The sequence below is a fragment of the Hyperolius riggenbachi genome, chromosome 6, assembly GCF_040937935.1.
Source record: "Hyperolius riggenbachi isolate aHypRig1 chromosome 6, aHypRig1.pri, whole genome shotgun sequence".
In the NCBI taxonomy this organism is placed as follows: Eukaryota; Metazoa; Chordata; class Amphibia; order Anura; family Hyperoliidae; genus Hyperolius; species Hyperolius riggenbachi.
Genome location: NC_090651.1, coordinates 114337406 through 114357596, shown reverse-complemented (window position 1 = coordinate 114357596; position 20191 = coordinate 114337406). Strand labels below are relative to the sequence as shown.

General features: G+C 45.9%; 1 protein-coding gene across 5 annotated transcripts in view; it reads right to left on the bottom strand.

Annotated features, from left to right (window-relative positions):
- Nucleotides 1-19187, bottom strand: part of EVI5 (ecotropic viral integration site 5) — a 279915-nt gene extending 260728 nt beyond the window's left edge. For all 5 annotated transcript variants that reach the window (XM_068239795.1, XM_068239797.1, XM_068239798.1 and 2 more), the window contains exon 1: nt 19001-19187. The gene's annotated coding sequence lies outside the window, so the exon portion shown is untranslated. The remainder of the gene's footprint in view (nt 1-19000) is intronic.
- Nucleotides 19188-20191: the final 1004 nt, after the last annotated feature.

The following is a 20191-nucleotide window of genomic DNA, read 5'->3' as shown; positions in this document are numbered from 1 at the left end:
TACTAAAACTACCAAGTGTCAATTTCCCTGTTTCCTGCAGAGTAACTAATTTATGGTAGGTTTGTGTTTTTTCATATACAGAGTGAGAATCTTTATAAGCTGACAATTATTTTGCTAGAAAAAGCTAAAAAAAAAAAAAAACACTTTCCTGGAGCGAACCTGTTGCAATGCTGTCGCTAATTTGGGCACCACTTAAAGGAAACCAGAGCTGACGTAAATAAAAAGTTTTATACATACCTGGGGGTTCCTCCAGCCCTATCCACACAAATCGCTCCCACGCCGCCGTCCTCAGCCTTCTCCTGCACCGGGTCCCGTAACTTCCTCCAGTCGCTGCAAATCTGGCGCAAGTCAAGTACGCTATTCACGTATCTCTCAGCAGCCGCTGGAGAGATACTTATAGAGCGCACTTCTTTTGCGCAGACTGGCTGCGACTGAAGGAAGTTACAGGACCCGGTACCGGTGCAGGAGAAGACTGAGGATGATGGTGTGGGAGCGATCTGTGTGGATGGGGCTGGAGGAAGCCCAAGGTATGTATAAAACGTTTCGTCAGCTCTGGTACACTTTAATATCAATACAGGTAGTCCCCGACTTACGAACGACCCACCGATACGAATGGCATGCATTCTGTGTTTCCATGGGAACAAGTCAAAAGAAAAAAAAATTTCAAATTGGACTTGGACCAGTTTTTGAGAAAAATCGATTTTATATAAGCAGGTACAGGGGCATAGGTGACACAGAGCGGGGACACTGGAGGCAGAGGGGGCACAGAGGATGTACAGGGGACAGAGATGACACAGTGTTCTGACTTAAGAACAGATTCAGGTTAAGAACGAACCTATAGTCCCCATCTTGTTCGTTAACCGGGGACTACCTGTAGTTAAAATGTTAGTAAAATATTAAAAAGAGTATATTACCATCAACTGGATAGTGTACTGATTAAAGGGTCTGCCGCTGACACAGGAGACCTGGGTTTGAATATCTGCTGTCCTGTTTAGTAAGCCAGGAACTATTCAGTCAAGGAGACCACGGGCAAGACTCCCTAACACAGCTACGGCCAACTGAGCGCACCCTAGTGGCTGCAGCTCTGCCACTTGGAGTCTGCCAGGAGAAAAGCGCAATACTAATGTTCTGTGTCTTGCCTGCTTTTTTTCCACCATTCAGATCATGTATTTCCTTGGACCAGTTTCCACCAGCAGAAATCAGGCCACATTCGCAGAGTCTCCCCGCAGGGAACTCTGCCATAGGGAATAACTGTGCCGCCGTCCCAATTGCTTGCCATAGCGGTTCGGCCGACATTGCAGCATTTTTCTGAGCGGGGGGCAATGAATCCCATAGCAGTGCATACAGGGCCGGATTTGTACTCTTTACCGCCCAAGGCCACTGTCACCAGCTGCCCCCCCCTTCAGTATAGGTAGTGAGATGACCCCTTCCCTCTAGTATAGGTAGCCAGATGACCCCCCCCCCCCCCCTTTCCCTCCAGTATAGGTAGCCAGATGACCCCTCCCCCCCCTTTCCCTCCAGTATAGGTAGCCAGATGACCCCTCCCCCTTTCCCTCCAGTATAGGTAGCCAGATGACCCCTTCCCCCCCTTTCCCTCCAGTATAGTTAGCCAGATGGCTCAGTTAATTCCTCCTTCCCCCCACCCCTTCAGTATAGGTAGCCAGCTCGTCTTCTCACTGCATCAGTGTTACTCATTTCTCCGCTCGTCTCCAGTGCAAAAGCTTCCTCTTCCTTTCCATCTCCAATGCTGCCCATGTCCATAGCCGCTGGCCACAATGCAAACGTGCACAGAGAGCAAGGTGGCTGCGGCACAGGCAGCTAGCGGCAGAGTACCGCGGTCAGGCGCTCGCCTGATCTCCCTGCATTGCAGCATTTGCATGCTTGCAAATGCTGCACCAGTTTAGCCTGCTGCTTTGGTGCCCTTGCTCCTATGGTGCCCTAGGCCATGGCCTAGGAGGCCTTGGCCTAAATCCGGCCCTGAGTGCATATCACGGCTTCAGGGATTCGGCTGTGTCCTCATACAACAAGGAAGTACCACCGTTCGTCTTACAGGACACGTGGCAGCTAGTGGAAACGGGAACTTAGGGGATTGATCAATTTAAATGGATTTCTGGACATGAAAATTTAATTTTAAGTCTTCCAAGACGACTTTTGGTAGATATTCCCTTTTATTAAGACCCGGCAGCTGAAAAAAAGCCATACACTTCTTGCATGTACATCAGACAGAAAAAACAGACAGATGGAAACTTCCTGCATTTATGTTGTTGGGGTTGTTATGGGGCATTAAAGCTAGGTTGTAGGCTGGAAGGAGGTCTCAAACTGCTCAGATTCGAATTCCTCCTACAGGTGAAGGTCATTAAGGGGAACGCAAGCGTGCTGGACAAAAGCATCTCCTTAGTTATATCAGTTATATTGATTTTGTGAATACAGTTTCTTCTTTGTTGATATTTGTCACACAAGGTCTTCAGGACTGAGCCCTATAGGTACATAACTGTCTTATGGTAAAGGACTAAAATATAACTTAATGTATAGCTAAAAATGCATACCGTATATATTTAGATAGAAGCCGACCTGCGTATAAACCGAGGTACTCACTTTTCGCTCAGAAACCAGGAAAAATGATTGACTCGCATATAACCCTCCTCCTCAGTATAGCCCCCCTCCATAGTAGCCAGATGTGCCCCCAGTGCAATTCAGCCCCCCTCTCCATAGGCTCATGTGCCCCAAGGGTGATACAGCTGTGTCTCCAAACACCACCAGAGAGTCCCCAATCATTGCACCGCAGACACACTGCTTGCATGCTCTTCTTCACAAGCCAGGGGACACAGGTAGGTCTTGAACAGTGCACTCTTGCACACCATGTTGCAGGGGATGGTGGGGCACAGACACTGCAGGGAGCCAGCTGGCGAGAGCAGGGTCACTAGCGCAAGATCCTTACGCTCCTCTGCCAGTAACAAAACCTGCTCCACCATCTGTTCTTCTCCACTGACTAGCATATAAGCTGAGGGGGTAACTTTTCAGAGCATTTTTTGTGCTGAAAAAGTAGGCTTATATGCGAGTATACAAGGTATACATAGAACAAGTATGAATCCAATGGTTCTGGCTGGCTGAGGTCAAATACAGTTGTTAGAAAGGGTTCTTCCTCAGTCCATTGTCACACATGGGATATTGACATGCCTCCTCCCGTGTGTGACAATGGACAGAGATTTGTGTGGGCTGGTGATCGACAGCTGTGTAGCGTACGCTATAGCTCCCCTAATGCATGCACATAATGTCACTCTGGGGGCTGTGGAAAACATTTGTACTATTGCACAGTTGGCATCAATCTCTACAAGTCTAACATGCGCAGGTTAGGGTGCACACGAGCCCCCCCATCACTATGGCAATGCACTTGTTCCAGCCTGACCAGAAGTGGCACCACACAGAGCTCCTCTTGCGTAACCATGATGACTGGCTTCCAAGCGCCGGACACTTCAGTCATGCAATACTCTCAGTCCTGAGGGCCTCGTGTGACATATTGTACCCCATTGTACCGATTATTTGCCTTGTGTTGCAACTAACAATATAATTTGAAGAACTATTGAAAAAGTAATTTGAATTTAGACCAGGAATGTCAAACTCAAATACAGTACTGTAAAAAGTGGGCTGAAATGAAACACTGACCATGTCACAAGCCAACCTCAATGTCTTGTGGCTACCTCCCTTGCCTATACAGTCCCTGGTGTCTAATGCTTCCTCCCTCCCTTACATAGTTCCTTGGTTTCTAATGACACCCCTTCCTCCCCTATACAGTTCCATGTGTCTAGTGACACCCCCCCCTTTACAGTTCCCTGGTGTCTTAGTGCCCCCCCTTCCCCCCTATAAATTTCCCTAGTGTCTAGTGACCCCTCCTCCCTGCCATATCAGTGGGCAGGTGTTCCAGGGCTTCGCATCCAATATAGCTTCCACGGTGGTCTAGAGAGGGTCTAACATATAGCAAAATAGAGAAACCACTTGTGGGTCAAATTTGATGACTCCATGAGCTAAATTTGGCCCACGGACCAGAGTTTGACATTGAGGGCCCTTTTCCACTACAGCGTTTGCGATTGCTTAATCGCAAAACCGCTAGTGATTTTAAAATCGCTATGGGTTGCTTTTTAACATAGGAATCGCGGTAGGTAATTACCACTACCGCTATTCGTTTTTTTACTTAATCGCGATCGTGCCGTGAAACGATTTTTGCCGCGATTTCGCTATGCAGTGCATAGCATAGCAAAATCGCGATCGCAAACGTCGGGAAATCGCCGGGAATTATTTTCCTTTTGCTGAATCGCGCTGAGCGCTAGCGATTGCTAGTGGAAAAGGGCCCTTAGACGTTCAGAGGCTTTTTTTTCACACCTATGCTGTGATAACAATGGTAATCAGCTTCCGCCAGGCACTGTTTTCTGTTGAAGGATAATTATTATTATGCTTCAAGCTGTAACGAAATGTTTCTCTCCGTCTATCTCCCGACTGTTGAGGACAACATCATTCTCAGAAAGGAATACAACAACAAATGTTATTCCTACTGAACAGCCAATGCAGTGACACTTCATTCCATTCACCTTTCAGGGCAGCCTGACCCTCACTAGACAAAAAGAAGACATCCAGCTTACCCACACAGCTAACTCTGCCTCAGCCAGCCACACCACCTCCTGCAATCTTCTTTTCTTCAGGTTTATTAACAAAAAGTGGAAGTGGAATATACATGATGCTATTGCTGACTGACTTAAGAATGCTAACAACCTAGCTAATTGCACACTTTACAGAAAACAATCAATGATTCCCATCACTCACTGTCTATTAGGGCCAGTTTCCACTAGTACGGAATCCGCAGCATTTCCCCGCATGCGAATCGAGCGGGGAAACACTACCTATTCCATCAATAAGCTTGTCGCCCAAATTGCACGCCATTTGGTTGTACCTAAGTTCCTTGTGTTGCCTTACTGTGTTTTGTAAAGGGCTGTGCCTCTGACACAGGAGACCTGGGTTCAAATCTCGGCTCTGCCTGTTCAGTAAGCCAGCACATATTCAGTAAGGAGTTTCTTGGGCAAGTCTCCTTAACACTGCTACTGCCTACTGAGTGCGCTCTAGTGGCTGCCTCGCAAGCGCTTTGAGTCCGACAGGAGAAAGGCGCTATACAAATAAATAATAACATACATCCCCAAACCAAAGCATTACTATGTTAAAAGACCACGAAGAAAGAAAGAAAGAAAGAAAGAAAGAAAGAAAGAAAGAAAGAAAGAAAGAAAGAAAGAAAGAAAGAAAGAAAGAAAGAAAGAAAGAAAGAAAGAAAGAAAGAAAGAAAGAAAGAAAGAAAGAAAGAAAGAAAGAAAGGGTAAAACCCGACAGAACTGGCAAGTTTTGGACTAGTCCATGTCCTCATGGGCGATTCTCAGGGTTTTCTTTGTTTTTAAAAGCATTCCCTGAATGGCAGTTGCTATGTAACTGTCAAAATAGTGTGCAAGCAACTATGAAGGCTGGTTGGTGTCTTACTATATTGACAGTTAGACTCAGGGGCAGAGCCCAGTAACGCAGTTGTGTCCGCTTCTGTCCGCTTTTCAGCATCTGTAACATTGATGTGTAAGTGAAAAGCTGACTCAACTGCGTCAGTGGGCTCAGGCTCAGCAACTGTCCAAATGAAGAAAGACCGGGTCTCGACCTGGATTTTAGGCCAATTGGCCAATTTTTTATTTGCAGAACCACAGTGCTAGAGCACAACGTTTCGACCAGATGGTCTTTATCAAGTGCTTACCAAGTATTTGTGCAACAATTACATATATAGACAAATAAAACACACCCCACTAAGGGGCGGGCACAACACTTAAAGAGACAAGCCACATTGTATTATTATCACAGGAAACATTTTAGGTTATATGCCTCGTTCATGCCATTTGGCGCCAAAGTGCCAAGGTCATCAATCCACCTACTCTCCCTGCACAACAAGGAGGCTTGGGGGTCCACACCCTCCTGCGAGAACACCTTTTCCAGCACACACCATCTTAGGTCGCCTACTGCATGTCCACATTCGAAAAAATGACGACCCACAGGGGATTCAAATTTATCCTTGGATTTCTCATTATCCTCCTTTTTGTAATTCCTAATGCTACTCCTATGCTCATTTATCCTCCTCCTAGCATCCCTAGTAGTCTGGCCCACGTAGCCCATGCCGCAGGGGCACTTCAGCAAGTACTTTGGCGCCATCTGGTCGAAACGTTGTGCTCTAGCACTGTGGTTCTGCAAATAAAAAATTGGCCAATTGGCCTAAAATCCAGGTCGAGACCCGGTCTTTCTTCATTTGGACTGTTGTTGCACCCTTGGTGGATACGGGTGTGGACTGGTTGACTCCCTGGTGCTGTATTAAGAAGTGGGGTTGCAGCATCAAGGTTATACCTATACCTCAGGCTCAGCAACTGCCATTCAGGAAATGATTCTGAAAACAAAGAAAATCCTGAGAATCCCCCATGAGGTGATGGACTAGTAAAACAAAAAAAAATTAATCTCGGTCCAATTTTCAATATAGTGACTTCCATCCCTATGCACATCTATAGTTCAAGCAAACATTTTTCAGTGTCAGTAAAAGGCATTTTGATTGCGTGATTCACTTCTTCTGTACATATTACTGATCTGCGAAGCTGAGAAAGGGGAAGAGACACAGCTGGGTTTTGTCAGCTGTCAGAAGAGGTCTCTTCTATAAAAACACAAGAGAATAAGGGCATATCAATTTTCTGTCTTTATAAATCTCCAAATTGAAATATGTATGAACTATTCACTAGCTATTCTAAAAGCCTACAGAAGTGCCCTAATGCATGAAAGTGTACAGCACTAGTCGCACCATGAGTGAATGTGCCTGTGCCTTGCCACCTGTGCTGCTTTGCATGGTGATGCTGACTCCAATCAAGCGGGCCGATGGGATAATCAGTCACATCAGTCATGTGTATGGAAATGTGACTGTCCTAAGGGTGTAGGAGGCCAAAGAACAAAAGTGGGAGTATGGTAGCAATCAACTTTTTTTTTTTGGGGGGGGGGGGGGGGGTTGAGAGGAATCAGGGAGAAAAACTCGGTGTAGATAGTGTCACGGCCCAAATTTGAACAGTGGACCCAAGCACTTCAAGGGAAGAGTGCTATCACATACTTCCTCATGTCACCCCAAAGCTACCCTTCAATGCTAATGGCACTCATTTTCTGGGCTTGAATCAATACGTTTTAGTACAGACTGTATTCCTACATGTGCAATTGTATGCACATAGGAGAATGTATTGTGATTTATTTTTTTTATACCTTCACTAATTCATTCCTTTCCGATGTCAAACTTAGTGGACCTTTCTTCCCTGCCCTTCCCCGTACTGTGCATGAGCAATTTGAGACATGTGGAAAGGATCGCACATGCACATCAGCTCATGTCCTAGCCGGGTCAGCGATTTTCCTAGGGCGAATACAGTGGAAAAACAGAGGGGACACTGAGGGGCCTCAAAAACTACAGGGAGCTGGAAGAAGCATGAGGTAAATAAAAGTTCATTTTTTCATCCCAGTTCAAAATGTTCTAAATTACGAACAGCATTAAAATTGTCAATGTGAAACAATTGCCCCTTTCACTTATTGGGAAAATAAATATATTTAAAATGATCTTTCTACCCAAATTTCTCTATGTTTTTCGTAATTCGCCAATTGTAATTTCAAAAAAATTCTTCAAAACTCTCCACTCTCTAATCTCAACATTTATTTGGTCGGGTCAGATCCCTAAAATAGCTCTGAATACTCTGCAACTTTCTACTGATCAAGGAGGCCTGGCTCTTCCTAACATGCAACTGTATTTCTATGCTGCAATCCTAGTTACAGCTAGGTGGTGGTTTGCTCAAGACACATACAATCCCGCAGTTGTGACTGAGGCGGCCTGTCTGGGATCCTATGAGAGGCTTACACTACTACCATATAGAGGCACCACAAATGATGAACGATGTACAGTCCCAATGCAAACAGTCTGCAGGGTATGGGTAGAGGCAGGGAAATTTTTGGGGGTGGGTAATTTAATCTCCCCATACACTCCTCTATGGGACAACCCTAAACTATCCCACTTCACTCATATTCCTGACCCCAGACTATGGGCCACATCTGGAATTAAAAGCTTGCAACATATTATACACAATGGATCACTGTTGACATTTAATGAACTTAAACAAACCTTTTCCATCGAGAATAAGATGCTCTTTCGCTACCTACAGCTTCGTCACGCATTCTCAGCACAATTCCCTGGGGGCGCGCCGGAGTTGGTGGTACATGATCTCGAGAATACACTTCTGACACAACAACTAGATAAACCTCTCTCAGTTATCTATTCAGCTTTACTAGCCAAAAGCAATGAAAAGCTGCTTCGGTCCCAGGAAAAGTGGAACGTAGATATTCAGGGTATAGACAACACGGATTGGGAGGATATACTAGAAGACTTTGTCAAAACTCCTATCTCAGCTAGGGATAGATTAATTCAGGTCAAGTTTTTGCATAGAACCTATTTCACGCCAGTACGAATGCACAGTATCTGCACCTCCAATAGTGTGATCTGTCAGAAATGCACAGCTGAAGAGGGCACATTCCTACATATGTTTTGGAGCTGCACAAAAATCCAGACTTTTTGGTCAGATATCTTTGCCATTATAAATGAAATATTAGAAGCACACTTTGATTGCACACCTAAATTAGCCCTTCTGGGCTTATTTGAAGAACAAACATGTAGTAAGCATGTACAATATCTAATCCGCATATTATGCTTTTATGCAAGAAAAGAAATCTTACGAGTCTGGAAAGGCGTTGCTATGCCAACCATCAACCAATGGAAACGCACAATTAACATTGCCCTCCCTCTATATCAAATGACGTATAAAAATCGCAATTGTCCGCAACGATTCCACAAAATATGGGCACCATGGTATAACAATGCTATGACGGCTGGTTCCAGTCCTGAACCCTGAAACCGTCTTTCCCTGTATTAATCCACCAATAAATTCACAACATGGCAATATGGGTGGTGGTGGGAGTTGAGCCCGGAGTCTCTTTCCTTCTTTTCCTTCCTTCCTTCCTTCTTCTTCCTATCTTCTTCCCCTCTCCTTCTCCTTCTATTCTTTATTCCTTGCTTCTTCTTATGCACGGTACTCTTACTGCATATGAATATACTTGTGGATAGTATAAACTCCTTTCATGAGAGTGGTTCATGCCCAAGATACCTGTTACATTCGGTGTTTATTACTGTGATCAGACCTATGTTGAACATATTATCCAGTTATGTAATAATGTTTTATTATTTAAGCTAACTAATTATATATCTCCTGTGTGTGGGAGCACTGTGCATTCTCTTGTAATGTTCTCTCAAGTTTACAAAATAAAAATTGATTTGTGAGAAAATTGTCAATGTGTAGAGCTTAAAGGGAACCTGAAGCGAGAGGGATGTGGAAGCTGCCATATTTATTTCCTTTGAGGCTGCTTGCACACCAAGACGTTACAGGCGCACGTTAGTGCGCCTGTAACGCTCCCCCAACGCACAGCAATGTAACACAAGTGGGCTGTTCACACAGCCCACGTTGCGTTACATGTAACGCTGCACGTTCTGTGCAAAGTGCAGCATGCTACGGCGTTGGAGCGGCTATAGCCGCGTTAGACTGTTTGCACATGCGCAGTGGGGGGCGGAGGAGGCGGGGAGAGCCAGCTACAGTAGCCGCGCACATGGCTACTTAATATTCACTGCACTGGCGGGCGCTGATTGGCCGGCGGGACCACGTGATGCGGAGTGTCTCGCTCCGCATCACGTGGTCCCGCTGGCCAATCAGCGCCACTCTGGGAGATATTATGGGCATCGAGCAGCCTAACGCGGCTCACTCTACCGTCGGCTTTTGCAGCACCATACGTTGTGTTAGGTGCACGTTATGCGACCTTAACGTGCCACCTAACACAACGTCTTGGTGTGCAAGAAGCCTTAAGGGATGGTTCACAGGGGCTTCTGCCGAGCCTCTGCTCAGCATCTCATTCAAACGCTGTAGGTTTTTTTTTTTTTTTTTTCGAAGAATGCCAGCATTTACCAGCTAAGTTTTTATGGCTTTTGAAAGCTTTTAATAGCTTTCAGGAGAGCGTTGCGTTTTCTTGGCCTTTGGTGGCTTTTGCCGGAAGCATATGGAAAGGCTGGGCTTTTATGGGCTTTCATTGGCTTTTGCTGCCTCTCAATCGCCTTCTAGAAGCTGCATGTTTCTTTTGAGATGAGATGACACGCCATGCTCAACTGCCAGGCTTTCATGAAAGCCTGACAAAGCTTGTACTAAACGTTCAAATTCACTTGCATGGGACGGCAGTAGATCGCTTAACCTCTTGACGACCAGCTAACGCCGATTGGCGTAAACTGGTCGTCTGCGGGTTACCATGGAAACGGCCGCTCGATCGAGCGGCCTTTCCATGTCAGTTCACGGAGGGTGTCTCCGTGAACAGCCGGAGAGCCGCCGCTCGCGGCTCGCCGGCAATATGTAAACAGGCGGGGAAGAAATCCCCGCTGTTTACAGCATACGGCGCTGCTGCGCAGCAGCGCCGTAAGGCAGATCGGTGATCCCCGGCCTCTGATTGGCCGGGGATCGCCGCATTCTCATTCGCCGGCATCTGTTGTAGGCGGCGCAGGACGGATCTCCGTCCTGCGCTGCCCATAGGAGGAAGGGAAACGCCGGAGGGGGACGGAGGCGGAAAATGGCTGCGGAGGGGGGCTTTGAGGAGCCCCCCGCCGAACGAACAGAGCCGGCGGCGATCAGACCCCCCCAGCAGGACATCCCCCTAGTGGGGAAAAAAAGGGGGTAGTCTGATCGCCCTGGCTCACTCCTGATCGGTGCTGCGGGCTGGAGAGCCCAAGCAGCACCGATCATTGCAGGAAGCCCTGGTCGGCAAGTGGTTAAAGAAAAAAAAAAAAAAAACACACACACGATACTTTTAAAATGCTGCATTGAATGCCAGCAAACCGTCCGAGTGAACCAGCCCTAAACAATACCAGTTGCCTGGCAGCCCTGCTGATCCTTTGCCTTATACATTTAGCCAAAGACCCTGAACAAACCTTGTTAGATCTGACAATGTCAGAAACACCTGATCTGCAATATTAGCAACATGCTTGTTTCTGGTGTTATTCAGACATTATTGCAGATCAGCAGAATTGCCAAGCAACTGGCATTGTTTAAAATGAAATAAATATGTCAGCATCCATATACCTCTCATTTCAGGTGTCTTAATTGAAAGGATTGATGATTTAGCATTGCACTGTAATGCATTCCCAATAGGAAACACAGCAACAAAAGCAAAACCTAAGAAGGCACTTGCACATAAGGTTTAATAAAATGCATTTGTTTTTAAACCACAGAAATGAAACCTATATTCTCAAAACTAGGCCCTTTAATGCTCTTCATTTTCTAACTAATCAAATACAAAAAAAAAAAAAATCTTATTCTTAGTATAATTTCTCAGTACTCAAATATGATTTTAGTTACCCGTATATTCCGGCATATTAGACGACTGGGCGTATAAGACCACCCCCCAACTTTTCCAGTTACAATATAGAGTTTGGGATATACTCCCCGTATAAGACTACCCCTCTACCAACGCACACCAAAATACAAATTAAATAAACATCATATACTGGTGCTATGTATGAACAGATACTGGTGCTGTACTGTATGTGGTATCCAGTATACAAGCGATTGACTGGTTGGATTGGTCAACTCTCCCTCTCCCTAAGTGGATTGGTCAGCTCTCTTTGTCTACCTGTTTATCAGAGCGGTATGGAAGAATAGATTGCGCTGTGCCCATAAAACACGCCTCTTTCACCCATCTGTCCCGCCCTGGTATCCCATTTACCTCCTTCTCTGCCTCTCAGATCTTGCACAAGTGCACCTGCGCCGCTTCACTACAGTCCTCAGCAGTGAGATCTGAGAGTCGGTAAAAGGGTAGGGCCCATCACCCAGCATCAATGACACCTGGCGTATAAGACTACCCCGGCCTTTTCAGATGATTTTCAAGGGTTAAAAAGTAGTCTTATACACAGGAATATACAGTAATAAGACTGAAGCAGGTTCCAATCTGACATTGCAGGTCATCCCAATAATGAGCTACAACCAGCAGCTCTGTACCCCAGTGCGAGTGTCCCCTCAAGCGCTCTATACACAATTCATAGTGTCAGAGACAGGGCTGTGGAGTCGGTACAAAAATCATCAGACTCCTCAGTTTATGAAACCACCAACTCCGACTCCAGGTACCCAAAATTGCTGCAACTCCACAGCCCCTACCGGGCTATTGAGTGGGTACTAAAATCATCCGACTCATCAGTTTATGAACCTCTGACTCCAGGTTCCCAAAATTGCTCGGACTTGACTCAGCCCTGGTCAGAGAGGTGTAGGGTGGGGAAGAAAACAGTCTATTAATGGTTACACCTAATCAAAGCATGTATAAAAGGTGACCATTACCAGCTTAGCACCAATAAAGAGCTAATATAGCAGGTAAAGGAGAGAACAAATTGGCCCCTCTGGTCCAGGGGCCCTGGTGCGGTCGCTACCTCTGCATCCCCTATTGCTAAGCCACTGGCTACAAGTCCCAGCGTGCTGCCAGTCAGGAATTTTAATTTGGCAGAACTTGATTAGCTAGAGCAGTGGTCCAGCCCTCGTCATGTCAGGGTCACATGGTAACTTTCCGCCTGCATTAAATAGATCTTATAAATATGCTGCTGAAGATTAGCAGAGTTTTGCAGTTTGTTAATGCAAACCAGGCACATTTGAGTGTAAGCTTCAATGTATGCGCCACTTTCCCATTTACGGTATATTCTGGCATATAAGAATACTTTTTAACCCTTGAAAATCATCTTAAAAGTCAGGGGTCGTCTTATACGCCGGGTGTCACTGATGCCCGGTGATACACCCTATCCTGTTACCTCCTCTTAGATCTCCCTGCTGAGGACTGTAGTGAAGCGGTGCAGTCGCACATGTATGAGATCTGAGAGGCAGGGAAGGAGGTAAATAGGATACAACTGTGGGCCAGAAGGGTGAAAGAGGCGTGTTTTATGGGCACAGCGCAATCTATTCTTCCATAGCACTCTGATAAACAGGTAGCCACAGAGAACTGACCAGTCCACTTAGGAAGAGGGAGAGTTGACCAATCCAACCAGTCAATCACCCATATACTGATATACTGGGTACCACATACAGTACAGCACCAGTATCTGTTCATATAGAGCACCAGTATATGATGTTTTTTAAATTTTTATTTGGTGTGCGTTGGTTGGAAGAGGGGTAGTCTTATACAGCGAGTATATCCCAAACTCTATATTTTAAGTGGAAAAGTTGGGGTGTCGTCTTTTACGCCGGAATATACGGGAGTTGAGTTACATTCTGGTTTTTACAGGGAACACAATGCAATGCCCACTGTGAACTTAGTCTAAACATTTTTACAGCGAGAGGCTGACATACAGTAGAATGCAGTAAATTGTTCAAAATACCCAACTTTAATGTAATTCTCCTGGTTTCAGCATCAGAAACACTTCCTATATCTATATATTGCTGTATATTGGCATATAACCCCGCCCTTCCAGTGATGTCACAGCCTAGGCTTTTTATCTATGTGGAATTCTCCCAGAGCATTCTGGGAGGCCAGGTTTATTTTATACTGCCTTTGTAAATTTCAGTAACCAAACATCCTGCAGCAATGCACCTGCCAGCAATAAAGATGTCACCACCTGTGATAAATTTCAGAATGTACATCGGGGTGAGAAAAAAAAAAAAAAATAGAAAGAAAAATGTATTCATTACATTTTAACTACACTTTACCTTTAAGGCCCCTTCCACACTTGAAATGTCTGTTGTGCTGCGGTGCAACCATACAGTGAGGCATACTTTCCAGTGAAAGCATGCCCCACATTACTGGGTTAAACCGCACACAACGCACCGCAGCTCTTGCCTCAAAACAATCAAGGAGATAGCCATAGAGATACCACTGCTTCTGTGACAAGATGCAGTTAGGCCTCTTTCAGGCACCTATCAGCTTCTCTCCTGCACTGGTCAGGCGATTGTTAACACTCAGGACTGTGGAGTCGGAGCAATTTTGGGTACCTCAAGTTTGAGTCGGAGGTTTCATAAATTGAGGAGTAGGAGTCGGATGATTTTTGTACAAAAGCCACAGCCCTGGTAAGTATTAGACTAAGGAGTTGAAGAGTCAGATGATTTTTGTACCGACTCCAAACGCCTGGGTACCAGCAATGGGGAGTCGGCCCCCAATAGAATCACATCTGAACCTGGCCACAGCTGTGCACAGACGTGACATATAGACGTCCTCTGCCGCCGACTACCGCATGTCAAGAGCTGACAAGAGGCGTTACAACTGCTGCCATTCAGCTGCATATAAATTGCGCTCCCGGGCAGCAGATGCAATGCTTAACTGCTCAGCAAGCGCGTAGTTTAGTTGTCCATCTTGAAGATTTAAAGAGGCCCAAATGTAAAAGGGCCCTACAGGTGAAGCTTGATCAGAGTTACAACTTTCCATATCACATTCACTTGTCTTGTTACAGTGCCCCAGCTATTACATGTTAATCAGTGGTGCAAACTGTATTTAAAAGTCAGATCCCAAAACAGAAAGATACATGAAGTTGGCAGCTTAACAGTGCACAAACATATTTAACATAGGTAATGAGACTCTGCTTTAACGCATAACAGAAGTGTACTTCAGACGTGTGTGTATGTGCTCTCAGATTCCTAAATTATTGCCCATCTGGGTAATTTCCCACCAAGCAATGGTCTTGTGGACTGATAATGGATAGCTACTGTTCCATTACAGATGTGCAACTATTGGTATTCCAGCTGCCAGGGGGATCTCAATACCCTGCCAGACTCACTGCTGGTACTTGAAAGTTTTAGCAGTATGAGAGCCAAGAGCTGCCTCAACTTAAGAGAATGGAAAATGTTAATATGAAAACCTGCTACGTACATTTTAATAGCCGCTTCAAAGGTCCCAGGAAGAAGAAGAAAAAAAAAAAACCTGACAAGACAGGCTGTAATGGAAGTCTACTCCTGCTCTATACTGTGCCTAAATCCTGATAAATCTCACTTATTTTTTTCTGGGGTACATAGAACACATTATCCGCAAATGAGCTTGGATAGTGATTCTCAAATATAAAAGACCACATCGCACCTACTGAGAAAAAAAAAAAAAAACATAGCCTCAAGAGCCTCAATAAGTAGGTTAGGAGTACTCAATTTGTTTTACGATTATTTAGACATTACTTTAGCCTTGTAATAAAAAATAGTTGGGCATTCTTGTACACAATTTATATTTCCTAATCTAAAAAATAACAGATTTATAGTGAGAATGTCAAGTAGCCACTGGAGTACATATATAGGATATGAACCACGTAGACTTTGCATCACAAGGTGATTGGAGCAAAGCTGGCACATTTGCCCAGAGCAACCAGTAACAATCACTTTAAAAGGAAGCCAGAAGCGATTTGTAAAAAAACAGATATTTACCTAAGGAGAGGGAAAGCTCTGGATCCATGTGGGCCTTCCCATTCCTTTCACGGTCTCCGCGTTCCACCGCTGGCTCCCCAGTTAGTCTCCAACCAATGGGATGGAGACTGCTCTCTGCCGTTGCGGGTAGGCTTCGGAAGCCTAAGTGCTCCAGAAGACGGGCTGATCCGTACTGCGGAAGCTCTCTCACGCACTTGAGCATGTGCAGTAAGGGGCCACCGGTCTTCGGGTGCACCTGGGCTCCTGATGACTTCTGAAGCCTCCCATGGCGGGAGTTTTGAACAGAGGAGCCTGCAGTGGAATGGGAAGGCTCTATAGGATTCATTAGGTAAGTATCTTTTTTTACAAATCGTTTCAGACTCGAGGACCTAAAAACTTTTCCACAGGAGAGACGTAAAAACACAGAAAACTCACCCAGTTTCTATATAGAGATAACCAGCAAATTCACCCTCATCTACTAGTAATACATCACTGTAATTTGAGCTGACACCTCTGTCTGATATATAGTGACAGGCTATATGTAAACACAGGCGTTTAACTCTATATGTGCTTCCATGAAACCAGTAAGTAACTACACTGCAGCATATCTGAGGAGCTCTGTAAGCAGCAACAAATGTTTTTCGGCAAAGGATATTATAAAGTTGCTTATCTTTTAGAGCAGAGAGGAAGTCCTGGGTTTAGGTCTGCTTTAAGGCTACTTACACACCAGGACATTGCGTTTCGGGGACAATATAGGGCACATAACGTGCCCCTAACGCAACGCCTGGTGGTGTTGGAGCAGGCTACTAACAAGAGCCGCGTTACAAGCAGCTCTTGGTGCGCCTGCTCTGCCGGAGGCACTGCGGAGACCACGTGAGCGGAGCTCTCCGCATCACGTGGTCCCGCCAGCCAATCCGCGGCCGCTCCAGGATGTAAACACTGCAAGTGCAGTGAATAATAAGTAGCCATGTGCCTGGCTACGTAGCGGCCTCTCCCCGCCTCCTCTCCGCCATAAAATGAAAAAAAAAACCCTACTGAGCATGGGCAAATAGTCTAACGTGTAAAGTACTGCATGCCGTACGTTATGTAGACGTGCTGCGTTACAATTTAACGCAACGTGGGCACTGTGAACAGCCCATTGATTTTTAATTGCTGTGTGTTGGGGTGCGTTACAGGCTGCTCTAACATGCGCCTGTAACGTCCCACTGTGAAAGCAGCCTAAAATGCCATTACTAATAATGGTACTATTCCGTTAGCCGGTCGTAACCACCAGGTGGCGTTAATTACTATACCCCCTCCAGGCCGCCATGGATAGTAGGGTAAGATGTAACTCTGGTGGAGTTTTATCGCCACCTAGTGGATGCGCCCGGCTAATGGAAAAGAATCCTAATAACTAGCCTGCAAATCAGCAATGCCCCCCAAAACTGGAAGAAAGACCAAGAAGTGGCCATCTGACTGCAAGCATTACGCTGGACTTGGTGCATTTTTTTTTAATCGCACACTTTTAAAGTACTCGTATGTATCTATGCCCTGTGAAATCCATGAAAGTGTTATCAGTTGATGTTTGTGTAAGGTTTAAAAACCATTGACAAGCAGCTTTAGCCATCAGCTACACAGGTCTACCAGGGCAGAACATTTCTATCATAGTTTGTTGTCATTACAAACCCTAGCATGGTGGTGACTAACATTATAGCAAAACACAACCAGCACAGGTGCAGGAGTGCCATACATCACTACTCGCACAACTGCAGTTCCTGGTTTGTGGTGTATTGCACATTAACAGACAAATATTTTAATTGAGTGTATACCGATTATTTCCCCATCTCTTTGACAATGTAAGGTCATTAGATGTCAATCTCAAGTGTATAGTCAGCCTTCAGTTAGTACAGTGTGGAGAGGTGGTGAGGTATCTTCAATACACACAGTGGGGCTGGAAGAAGGTGTGGAGGCGTTTGTGGGGACAAGAAATTCCAGCTGCCACTAGAGCTAGAAATTTTGCAGCCCAGATTACCCCTCAATGCCGGTATTTCAATGGGCGTCTATGGCGGCACCCAAAAAAAATTGCAGGGGGAGGCAACTGGTTGGGCTGTGAAGGTCAGTCCTCAGGAGTGGATGGTTAAATACGTGTTTAGAGAGTTTAGCCTCTCTTAATTCCCCCTCATCTCTAAGCACAACGTGTAATTTGATCCCTTAGCTGTGTCAGCTGACTGCAGAGAGCTCATTTGTAAATACAGGATATTAACAACATGTCGGCTCCCATGAAAGCAGGAAGTAGCCAAACTGCAGATTTATGGCAGGAATTTTATCAGCTGTAACAAGGAAATGTTTTTTCTTTAAAGGTTATTATGCTGTTGATTATCTTTTAGAGCAGAGATGAAGATCTGAGATCAGGTCCACTTTAGAGGATACCCGAGGTGACTTGTGACATGATGAGATAGACATGGGTATGTACAGTGCCTAGCACACAAATAACTAGGCTGGGTTCCTTTTTTCTTTCTCTGCCTGAAAGGGTTAAATATCAGGTATGTAAGTGGCTGACTCAGTCCTGACTCAGACAGGAAGTGACTACAGAGTGACCCTCACTGGTAAGAAATTCCCCTTTTTATCTCTTTCTTGCTCTCAGAAGCCATTTTCTGCTAGGAAAGTGTTTTATAGTTGGAATTTCTTATCAGTGAGGGTCACACTGTAGTCACTTCCTGTCTGAGTTAGGATTGAGTCAGCCACTTACACACCTGATATTTAACTCTTTCAGGCAGAGAAAGAAAAAAAAAAGGAACCCAGCCTAGTTTTTTGTGTGGTGTGCTTAGCACTGTACATACCCATGTCTATCTCATCATGTCACATATCACTTCAGGTATCCTTTAAAGGTTAGCCGGCAGGGGGGGGGGGGGTCAAGATTAGCCATATAAGGTGTGTGGTTAAGGTTAGGTATTGATAGTGGGAGGGTTCAGTGTGAGAATATGATTATATTTAGTTTTAGTAAATTATTGCCAATATTTTACTATCATCATGTCCACTGTATTAATGGAATTTACCAATATTATACAAACGATTTTCCTCAAAGCCCTTTTAGCATGTATGTGTGTTTGTAGCTGCTACCCAGGTACTATAATTGCTGGGATCACCTAACCCTACAGGTTGCCTGCATGTGGAGTGATGCGGAGGGTCTACATACACCAGGGGATGGGGCTCACTCACAGCGTTGGGGGGATGCTGCTGGGACCAGGACAGTGTAGCCTATGGAGTTGCTATGAGAGTGGCAGATCTGGGGTGACTCCATGAAGTTCGGGGTTTCTCCAGGCCCAGCCTTGACACGTTATCCTGACTGACCACTGCCTGGAAACCAAGCCAAGCCTCCTCCTCCAGCAGTCCTGTGACCATCCATGCCCTCCAGGCAGCCGCTGATGATCCCGATGCACAGACGAGCAGCACCCCCTTCACCATCACACAGAATCCCCCATACAAGCCGCATCCCTGCAGGCTACCTTGAAACGCTGTCCGGACCTCTCCGCTCAGGCGAACCTTGTCCTTCCCATCCAGCCCCGGTCACAGCAGAGTACAGCCAGCTGCTTCCTGCTCTCCTCGTCCTCTACCGGGAGTAATATAATAACCCGAGTCAGGCTTCCCTTCTCTCCTCTGCGGCCGCTGCTGCCACCATACACCAAACGTGACGTCACGGCGGTGCCTGTACGCAGGCGCACGCTTCTCTTCTTTAACACTTGTATTGCCAATTTGCCAGGCTCTCTTTGCTTGCTTCTTCCTCAGGGTTGTTCTCCGGCCAGGGTCACGCAGGGTAGTCATTCGATTCTGCTGCGTGGAAATACCGGTGCTTTTGTTTCGGTGTGGAAACAAGCGTTCCGACAGCAGGTTGTAGGAAAGGGGGAATCACTCTTCTCAGAAATCAGGAGGGCAGATATAACACAGGACTGGTCTGGTGGATGATATTACTAGTCTGGGGTACATTTATGCTATGTATATAAATATTGCTCGCAATTGCCTTTTTACTCTCAGATATAGTAATTAAGAAAATTTTGTGTGAACCAGACCAGAGTATACATTGGAAATGTAATAAAGGATACAAAGATTGTACACACCATACAATTTTCTGTAAGATTTTCTGTTAGATTTAAGGGGCCCATACACTTACGCAATTTCCCGCTGATATACAGCAGATTCGATTACTGTGATCGAATCTGCTGTGAAATCGTTGCACAAAAGCTGACCACACGATCGATTTCCATTCGATCTGTCCGCACGGAAGATTTCGTTCGATCGCCGGCGGGTCGGGAGTGCGTCGATAGTGACGTTCGAATGTCCGAAAACCGACGCTAGCGGCAACACATTACCTGTTTTGCCAGCGTGAGCGTGTATCCCTGCTGTCCCTTCTCCACGCTGGGCTCCGACTGGCTTCACTTAAAGAGAGTCTGAAGCGAGAATAGATCTCGCTTCAGACCTCATATATAGCAGGGGCACGTGTGCCCCTGCTAAAACGCCGCTATCCCGCGGCTTAACGGGGGTCCCTGTCCCCCCAAACCCCCTCCGTAATGCGGGGAGCGCTTCCGCATTGGGGCAGGGCTGACCACCGCAGCCCTGCCCCACGCACGTCTGTCAGCGCGTATCTCCGCCTCTCCCCCGCCCCTCTCAGTCTTCCTTCACTGAGAGGGGCGGGGGAGAGG